This window comes from Chenopodium quinoa, unplaced genomic scaffold (genome assembly GCF_001683475.1).
Source record: "Chenopodium quinoa cultivar QQ74 unplaced genomic scaffold, ASM168347v1, whole genome shotgun sequence".
Taxonomy (NCBI): Eukaryota; Viridiplantae; Streptophyta; class Magnoliopsida; order Caryophyllales; family Amaranthaceae; genus Chenopodium; species Chenopodium quinoa.
This window is the reverse complement of record NW_018742656.1, coordinates 44,088-53,260: the sequence shown is the minus strand read 5'-3', so window position 1 is coordinate 53,260 and position 9,173 is coordinate 44,088. Positions and strand designations below refer to the sequence as shown.

At 33.6% G+C, this 9,173-nt stretch overlaps 1 long non-coding RNA gene across 1 annotated transcript; it reads left to right on the top strand.

The window, feature by feature from the left end:
* Positions 1–2,130: 2,130 nt before the first annotated feature.
* On the top strand, positions 2,131–5,167 carry LOC110722207. Its single transcript, XR_002511556.1, has 2 exons — positions 2,131–2,273; positions 4,716–5,167. It is a non-coding gene; the product is annotated as an uncharacterized LOC110722207 (long non-coding RNA).
* The last annotated feature ends 4,006 nt before the right edge of the window (positions 5,168–9,173 follow it).

The window sequence follows — 9,173 nt, the reverse complement described above, 5'->3', positions numbered from 1 at the left end:
TCTTTGTATTGTTCCTGATGCATTAGCCGATCTCCAAAGAGACGAAGAAGTAGAAGCAGATCTCCTTACAGACCCGGAGGTGATTTTCGTGGTGAGAAATTGAGACGAGGAAATGTTCAAACACAGGAATGTTTTGAATTTCCTTAAAGGACGGTGTTATCGTGGAGCTTCTTGTCGTTATTTGCATGTTGAGGTAGATAAGAGTGAATACTCCAGACGTTATAACAATAAACAACAGACAGAAAATGTGGGGAGTGTAGATAATCCTGGTAAACATGGTGGAAGTGCCAGCGTGAAATCACCTCATGGACATAATGATACAAAGGGTGAGAGAATGCAGTTGGATTTTGATAAGCATGAAAGTCGTGATTTGGCTTCACAAACATGTGATGATGAGAGAAATAAAGCAGAATTTGTAGATGATGCTGTGCGTCCAGTGCTTCAGATGCCGAAAAATTCAATACAGATGTTAATCAATGTGCTGTTTCTATGAAGGAAGATCAGGTTTTGGCTCATCAAGGTGAACTCATTCCTCAGCTTCCTATATATGAGAAACATCATTATCTAGCATGCCTTCAGCTACCGAGCAAGTGATCCATCTTTCTCAAGCTGCTGGAGCAAATGACAGACTTGAGGAAGAATCCCAAAAGACGGGCAGTTCTCCATTAGGGCTTTCTCTGAATGAGCCTAATCCGGTCAAAATGCCTAATGAATCTACAGTAAATGCTTCTGCGCCAGATTTCACTCATCAGGTTTCCCCTTACCACCACCTCCCGTGCCTCAACAACCAACAAATACACCTCAAGTACCAATCTGTTGGCTCCCTCAAGTTAGTTTTCCTCCTCAATCTGTTTAATATTGAAAGTGGTCCTTATATCAAACTCCATTACCTCAGTCTCATTATCCTGTTCCTCTGAATCCTACATGGAATACCCTGCCGCAACCACGTCCATCACATATGGGTGGTGCATCTATGCCTGTACTCACTTGCAATTTCAGCATGGTAATTTTCCTTTGAGAAATGACTTTCCAGGTCCGATGTCTTTGAGAGGCCACCCAGGTGAACTACCTGGTTTTTCTCAGGCTGGTGGATTTCCACATCATACATATCATTTACCTTCAAACAGCTTTCCAGCTCAGCCATTTTCTGGTCCCAATCTAGCTAGGGATGATATATATTCTCAGTTTCCTACGCAGAGCTTGTACCTTCCAGCTCTTTTGTTTCTGGGGTGACCCCTCAACCTGGGTCATTCCAAGGAGATTTATCTGTAAAGAACGCTCAGTCATTTCCTGTGGAAAATCTTGCGAGTGAATCTTCAAAACAATCTTTCCAGAATCATCTGTTAGCACAGAAACGACCGCCATATGGTCCACATCTTACTGCTGTTGAGAGTAGTGTGTCTTCTCATCTTGGAGGGTCTAAGTCCATGCCTGGATACTCTTCAAGTACACTTGACAAAGATAATCCATCTAGTTTCTTTGATGTAGGAGGATCGAGAATTTCCACCCATTATAATCCATATGCTTCAACTTTTGATCAGCCGTTAAGCACCAGATTCAGTTCTATTGCCTTTACGCAAGAAAGAGGGGATGTTGGTGGTATTAAGTATGATGGACAATCAGCTGGTGATCATGGATCAAGGCAGATTATTTCCTCATCAAATTCTTCTAAGGTCGGGGGACAAACTCTGCCAACTTCAGGTGGAGACCATATGATCCTTTGTTTGACAGCATAAATCCATTTTCAGAATCAATTAAGAATGCTCAAAGCAGGACCATGCAGCTGATAACTCTTATATCATGTTAAAGTTTAGCAGTCGTCACAATGTGTTAGATGTGGAAGAGAACAACAAGCAGAAAGTGGTTGGAGCTGTTCCTGCAACTGTGTCTCTGGAGAACGATGAATTTGGGGAGACAGCTGATGCTGAAGTTGGTGCTGTTGAGAATGGAAGCCCTAGCAGTCCCAATGAAGATGCGGATGTTGCTGAAGGTGGCATTGAGATTGATCAAGTAAAGTCAGAAGGGAGAAGTAAGAAAAATAAGGACTCTAGGTCAATGAACTGTTCAAAGTTGCAGTTGCAAATTTTTGTAAAGGAGGTTCTTAAGCCACAATGGCGGCAGGGTATATGAGCAAGGAAGTTTTTAAGACAATTGTTAAGAAAACTGTTGATAAAGTATCTGGGTCTATGAAAAACCACCGTTTACCCAAATCACAGGCAAAGATAGATCATTATATTGACTCATCACGGAGGAAACTTACGCAACTAGTGGAGGTTAGTTTCTACAGCCATAATTGTATGATATTATCTGGTTGCATAGTTGAGACTTTTCTGCTCTTTATTGGAAAATTCTCTTTGTTGGCTTGCTTGTGAAGACTTGTTTGCACTCTAACCAACCTAGTGTATTAGTTTTTTTTCACCCTTAGTAAATAAACCATTGGGTGCTTAACTTTCCCCCTTTCTCTCTCTCTCTCTCTCTCTCTCTCTCTCTCTCTTTTTTTTTCATTGGATGCTATTAACAACCAATGTTGACCTATCAGATTTGGCTCTTGAGTACATCATATACCCTGGTAGGATTGTTACACTCCAACGTGGTATAGACTAGTTGACTGTAGAAACTTGACAATTAACTTTGGACCAAAAAAGTCAAGGTTTTTGTTTTTTATTTATTTATTTTTTTAAAAAATCTCTTTTTCTTTTCGCTTTCATGGCCTTTTTGTGTAAATATGGATTTAATATTTTAATCTTGTTCCTTTCTCTTCGTTGATGTATTTCTTTATTCGCATTTAGGCATATTATACATTGGTTTGCTTTTAAGATAGACTTATTTTATTATTTGTCTTCTGTTGAAGTCTCCTTAAGCATTGCATGTTACTCTTCAATTTTGCATTTGATCATTGAATTTTGTTGTGCTCAATACACTTTAGTGTGAATTAAACAATAATGTTGTGAGATTGTCAGGTCAACTTTGATTGGTTATGTTAAAGAGCCAACCCTCCCCCCCCCCCCCTTTTTTTTCTGAGAAAGGTTTTTCTTAAATCTGGTATTTCTTACTTTCTAGTGAAATTTGTGTCTTTGTACGAGTCATTTTGTCCAACATGCGGCACTGGTATCAGGTTTGGGTTTGTGGTACCAACTCCATGTTTATAATCTTTTAGAATGTATAATGATACCTAGAAACAAAAACACATACCTAATACACATGTTGGTTGATTAATTGAATACTCAATCTCCTCCTTTCTCTCTCTTTCCTAGTATCTCCCATCTTTCTAATTATCATGTTATGTCTTCTTAAAACTACACGAATAAGTGGTGAAATTACTGTATCAAATCCCATAATGTGGTCAGTTGAGCAAAAATATTGTGAACTGCAAGTGTCAAATAGCAAGAAGTTCAATTAGTTAATGCTAGTTGACCCGAAAATTAAGGCTATAATTAAGTAATAGTGGTAAAATTAGTGGTAATTGAAAGCAATAAAAGGTTATTAGCTGACCAACAAATTTAAGCTGATGACGTAGAATATGCTTGCATGATTACTCAACCTTTTTCTTATGGTTAAAAGTGACTGTCCGAAATTCTCTGCAGTGCAGAAGCCAGCACTTAAACAGTGTGTAGTCCTAGATGGTAAATGTGTGATGAAAAGTAGGGTTTGTTAAGTTAATATCTACTCTTTGCTTGTTGGTTGAGCAGGGTGAAAATTTTGTGAGAGATAAGTGAACTATAGATGAGGGGACCAACTTTAGAGAGAAAGTAAAGAGGAAGAATTATCAGCATCAGATTAACTTTGGGCCTAGTTGATCACTGTCAGTTTAAATTTTTGGTTTTGTGGTATCAGAAGTTCTGTTGTTTTAAGCTAGAATATGAACACAGAAACAGCCAAATTTTTTTTGGAAACTTCCCTTCGTGCTGGAAACATCTTTATTTAGTTTCCTACCACTAGTTTCTATTTTTAAAGTCTGTATCGAAAACTTAAAATAAACAAGCATGCCCTCAAATTGTATCATTCTGAACTGGATGATGGTTCATCGTGAGGCAGAGGTATATATTCCTGTTTTAATTTCTGATTTGAAAGGTCCCTCCTGTGGGTTAGGGAAGCCATACCTTAGAAAAATTGAGAGTTAAATACAAATAAATTTTAAATTATTGAACCAAACCAGTGTGGTCTAGGCGAGGCAATTTTGATGCACACTGAGGTGCACAGAATTTTTCAGAAGTCTTTTTATTGTATATTATATGCGCTTCACTTCAATGAGGCACACTGACTTGTCACTGAGGAGCGCCTTAGGCGCAGGGAATTCGGAAACACCTTGGTGCGCTGTGTGCCTTGAGCCTTTTTGTACATTGAACCAAACACCGTGGATGGGTTATTGACCAACTGCACTTTAAGGCCCTAGGTTGGCTCAAGAAGTCTCTCACCGTGGCACAAGTTTGTTTGATTTGTTACTTCTAAAAATATGACTTATCATTGATCTCTTGGGTGATCCATTGAATCATTGGTGAACCTGTTCCTTTCTTCTGAAGCGGAACATCATTTAGGATCTATAAAATGAACGTGCGGTGAGTCAAGATTGGATCCATAACGACAATTCTATTTTGAATTAGTTCCTTTTTCATCTCCGTCCAGTCTCAAAAGTATTTCTCAGTTTTCCTGTTATTTCCAACCTCTTCATCAGGTTAATTACTAACCCCTTTTTTCTTTTGTTTGGGTTTATGCAGGGTTATGTCGGTAAATACAAGAGTTGATGTCGGCTCCCAATTCCCAGCCATATTTCCAGGCACTGAAGTATAAGCACCCAGATCAATTTAAGTTAACGTCTGGTTTCCCATCAGCTGGATGATTTTATCTGAAATCTCAGAATTTTAAGTTACATATTGGCAAGTACACTTAGTGTGGAGGACATTATTTTGCCAGCCTTGGGCTTACAAATTTTTTCTTAGGGAGCATGAAACCGAGTTCTCGATATTAGGTATATTAAGATCTTTGACAAGGGTTCTTGTCAGAAGATTGTTTAGCTTGTTGATCATGTATATTGTCTAGATTTTCATAAAATTTGGTTAGTGCATTTCTTCTTTCCTGTAAGATGAAGATGTGACCAATCTCTTAGATTTCTGTAATATTAGTGTATTATTGCCCTGATCATCAATCATATATTTGTTTCATGCTTCCATCCTACTACCATCTTAAACTAATTAAGATTTGATAAAATTTAGCATCCATTCATGCTGGATCAAAATGTCAGCCTGATTTTGTTCACGGCTGATCCACATTTGCATACACCTTTTTCACGGAAATTGATTTTGGCGCAGCCTTTATTGATATTGGCACATCTCTATGTGAGAGGAGCATTAAAAACTATGCTCACACAGGGGTGTGCCAAAATCATTTCCCCTTTTTCACCCATGCTCTATTGTAGTATTGGCGCTTAATACAGACATACAATATCTAATGTTATTCATTAGTGGTGAACTTCAGCCATAATGAAGAAATTTCATGGTCAAGTTCATAGTTCGGATTTTTCAATTGAACGCTCAACAGGTCATTGATGGCATCTTTGCCTATTTCTATTGGCTATAATCCTATAACAACGTGAGAGTGTTACAAACCAATAAAAAACGGAGGTACTATCAATAACAATATACTTCTCCCTCCGTCCTATAATTACAGGCAAATAACTCTAAAAAGTACGGTTTTGAAGGACGATGGAAAATGTAGAGGAATATTGTATGAAAAAGATAAAAACTGAAGAATGTTGTATGAGGATAATAAAAAGTAGAGAATATTGTATAGAAAAGTTAAAAAGCAAGTAATGATTGTTTGGGTATGTGTGTAATTTGTATGAAAAAGAGAAAAAGTAAGTAATGGTTTTTTAGGTATGTGTGTAATTTGTATGGAAAAGCTAGAAAGTAAGCAATGATAAGGTGTTATTTTTAGTAATAGGAGGAACATTTTGGGACATCTAAAATAATATATTTTCCTGTAATTATGGGACGGAGGGAGTAAAGGACACTAGCAATGATGCGTGTCATCTCCTGGTGTGTCTTTATTATTATTTTTTTCTTTTTTTAAATTTTAAAAAATAAATCTATTAATTAAGGAAAAAAATCTCTTACAAAAATAATATTATTTTTATTGTTATTCTATATTATTATATAGTAATTATATATTTAAATTAAGTTAAAGGGATTTCACATATCTTTCCTCAAAAAATATTGACAATTATAATCTAAAAAATATAGCGAAATTACATAAGATTAGCTACTTTTGTTTTAGTTATGTCTTAGAAGATACCACTAAGAAATGCAGATATTAAATCAATATCTCATACTTTTCTTCTACATCTTATTAGAATCCATTATGAAACGATATTTAAATACTACTACTATTTAAAATATTGATACTAATACTGTAATAAAATACAACTACATTTTGAAACGATTCTAATAAAATGTTGGTATGTTCTAGAAAGATAGGGTCAAAGTCAAGTGATTCAACTCAAGCACCCAATGTTTCCAAATTAGTCCACCTTCGTACCTTTCTGGCATAAACCTTATATCTCAGAGAGGTCGTATTTCACTTCTTTTATTTATTTATTTATTTATTGAGAAAATCTTCAATAATATGTAGTGCGTAAAAGAAAATATTTTCGCGGAGTTAGTTACATATATAGCTTTAACTCTATCGTATTGAAATGCATAAAAATAATCATACGATCAAATGCATAATTTCTAAGTACATAATAGTTTATTGTCTTTTTCATGATTATGTTTCATTTTACTAAATATTTTTGTAGTATAGTAGTTCACACAATTTTAGACAATTATTTTTACGCTAATTAAAATAGTATTGGTAATACTACTGAAATTACCGTGTATGGCACGGGATCTAACCTATTATATGACTATACGAGTGCCATTAAATTGTTATCACTATTATACCATTAGAACTTTTTTAGAAGGGTTTGTAGTACCTTTTTTAGAAGTGTTGTATTGTCGCTGTTTTAGATTATCATATCATATAACTGATATATAAAGCTAAACTTTTAGCCAGGTTACATGGCAGCGATACTTGACGTTCCAACTTTCGCCAAGTATCGCGCCACGTTGGATAGATTTAAATAGATTTCATACGATAAAAAAGATAGTTTAGAATTCAATTTGGATAGAATTTTAGGATAAAATTGTTAGTTTAGAGTTTTATTTTCGACAAAATACCAATATTTCAGATGTACAAATTGAATTATAATTTTATTTAAAAAATATTAGATTGTAACTAAAAAAAATATCAATATTCTTTAAAGAAAAAATCCAATACTATTATTAGTCACTAGTTTTGTGCCCCGTGCAATGCCCGGGTTGTTTATTACACTATAAGAAAAAATTTTAATCTATATATATCAAATTTTAAAAAATATCATTGATACAAATTAGTTAGGAATTGATGTCTTTTATCACGATTTGTTATCTAATAGGCATGTAATGACTAATAATAATGTTGGTGGAAATGTTCAATTTAATATACTAAAAAAAAGCAAAAAATAAATTAAATGAAATAAATATCCAAAACCCGTTGGATTGATCCGAAACTAAAACTTTGGGCAAGAGTTGAACTTTCTTGACTCATAACCTGAAGTAACCCAATTCGAGATGACTCATGACCCGACCCTAATTGATGAGTCTACATAATAATAAAATTCTATTAGATTGTGAAGTACTCATATTATTTTAGCCGATTAATATATATTATAAATGGATGTTTTACGCTTTGAACTATAATAGAATTATAATCTAATATATTTTTTTAAATTATAATTTAAGTGGTACATCTTAAATATTTTGGTATTTTATCGAAAATAAAACTCTAAACTAACAATTTTATCTTAAAAATTCTATCCAAATAGAATTCTAAACTAACTTTTTTATTTGTAAAGTCTATTTAAGTTTATCCTACGTGGCACAACACTTGGCGAAAAGTTGGAACGCCAAATGTCGCTACCTTGTGATTTGGCTAAAAGTTTAGCTTTATATATTAGTTCCTAACTAATTTGTATCGAAAATTTGGATTATTTTGGGGTTGTGATGAGTTATGAGATTTTGTAGGTTTTTTTTCTACTAGATTATGAAATATTAATCTCTACACAATTTGATTTACAAGTTAGTAATATTCACTTTCATAAAAATTGTTTCAAAATACCTCATTATTGGGCTCATTTTATAGAGCAAAAAAAAATAATAAAAAATAATAATAAAATAAAATAAAATAAAAATAGAGCCGTTGATATTTTTTTTAGAATTATATTTTAAAACTTATGACCATTACAAAAATTACAACGATTATAAATTCAGAATGAATCTTAGCCATTGATTAAATACATGAGTATCACAATCTTCTTGTGCCACATCATCATGAGTAGTCATAAAATCCCATACACTTGTAATATTTTATTGCATAACCAAAGGCAAATAACCGGTTATAGGAATAACCTAGGGCCTGTTCCGATTGATTGAACTCAGCTGAAGTGAACTGAACTGAACTGAATTGTACTGAACTGAACTTATTAATTAGTGATTTTAACTACGGATTAGTGATCTTTGATTATTTATTGATTGTTTATTACTATACATATGTGTATATACAAATGTACACAATAATAATAATAATAATATTATTATTATTATTTATTGATTATTATTATTATTATTATTATTATTTATTGATTATTATTATTAGTATTATTATTTCAATTATTATTGTTATTATTATTATTATTATTATTATTGTTGTTGTTGTTGTTGTTGTCGTCGTCGTCGTCATCGTCATAAGAGCTTAAAAGAATGAAATTTGGCTTTATATCATTAGCAATATCATTAGATGTAAATTAAGAGCTGAACTGAACTAAACTGAATTTCAACGGAAGAGAATAGACCCCTAGTTACTGCAAAATTTCCCCAAGTTTTTCTCTCTGTTTATTTTTTTAGTTTCTCTCCCAATAACCGACCCCAATGGTCAATGGCTGAGCATGCTCTAAGAGGAATTAATATTCTCCTTTTGCTAATAGGATACTTTTAGTCATTTCAACATCAATAAGGATTATACTTCGTATTAAGTACAAAAAAGAAGAGCTAAGAGGATTGTATACGAAGTAATGAAAGTACCTTATTTTACTTTTTTTTTTT